This window comes from Loxodonta africana, chromosome X (assembly GCF_030014295.1).
Source record: "Loxodonta africana isolate mLoxAfr1 chromosome X, mLoxAfr1.hap2, whole genome shotgun sequence".
Lineage (NCBI taxonomy): Eukaryota > Metazoa > Chordata > Mammalia > Proboscidea > Elephantidae > Loxodonta > Loxodonta africana.
The window spans coordinates 65,310,792-65,311,863 of record NC_087369.1 but is presented as its reverse complement, the minus strand read 5'-3'; positions in this window follow the sequence as shown (position 1 = coordinate 65,311,863).

Sequence of the window (1,072 nt, the reverse complement as noted above, 5' to 3'; positions counted from 1 at the left end):
CTCTTCCTCCCCCTGCCACTCGGTTCATTTTGTAACTTTGCCATTGATGTTCAGGGTTCCTAACTTGTCATAAATATACTCGTTTCACTTGTTTTTTTGGGTCTTTGTTGTAAGAGGGCTCGCCAGAATTGCCTGGCTATTCCGCCATCTTCGCCCCACCTCCTTGAATATCTTCTTTGGTGAAGTATCTGTTCAGGTACTTTTGTTGGGTTCTTGATTGGGTTATTTGTCTTCTTGTTATTAAGTTGGGAAGTTTTCCATATATTTTAAATATTAGACCCTTATCAGTTTTATCATTCCTGAAGATTTTTTCCCAGTCTATAGGTTGTGTCTTTACTCTCTTGGTAATTCTTTTGATGAACATCAGTTTTTAACTTTTGTGAGGTCCCAGTTATCTATTTTATTTTCTCTCGCTTGTGCATTTATTGTTGCGTTTGATAATCTAACACAAAAACATTAGGTCCTGAAGCTTTGCTCTTATATTTTCTTTCAAAAACCTTATGGCTTTAGATTTAATGTTTAGAGTTTTAACCCATTTTGAATTAGTTTTTGTGTATGGTGTGAGGTATGGATCTTGTTTCATTTTTCTCCATGTGGAAATCCAGTTTTGCCCACATCATTTGTTGAAGATACTGTACCTTCCCTATTGAATGGGTTTGGCACCCCTTTTTAAAAATCAGTTGATCATAGATGTTTGGATTGCTTTCGGGATTTTTAGTTTTGTTTTGTTGGTCTATGTGTCTATTATTAAACCAGTACCAGCCTGTTTTGGTTACTGTAGCTGTGTTATGTGTTTGCAAATCAGGAACTGTGAGGCGTACTCCTTTATTCTTCTTCAAAATGACTTTAGCTATTCAGGGTCTCTTGTATTTCCGTATAAAATTGATGATTAGGTTTTCCATTTCTGTAAAGAGTGCTGTTGGATATTTAGTTGAGATTGCATCGTATATGTAGATAACTTTGCATAGTATTGACATCTTGTTTATATTAAGCTTTCCAGTCCATGAGCATGCAATGTCTTTCTGTCTGTTTAGGTCTTTTTTAGTCTCTTTCAGTAGTGTTTTGTAATTTT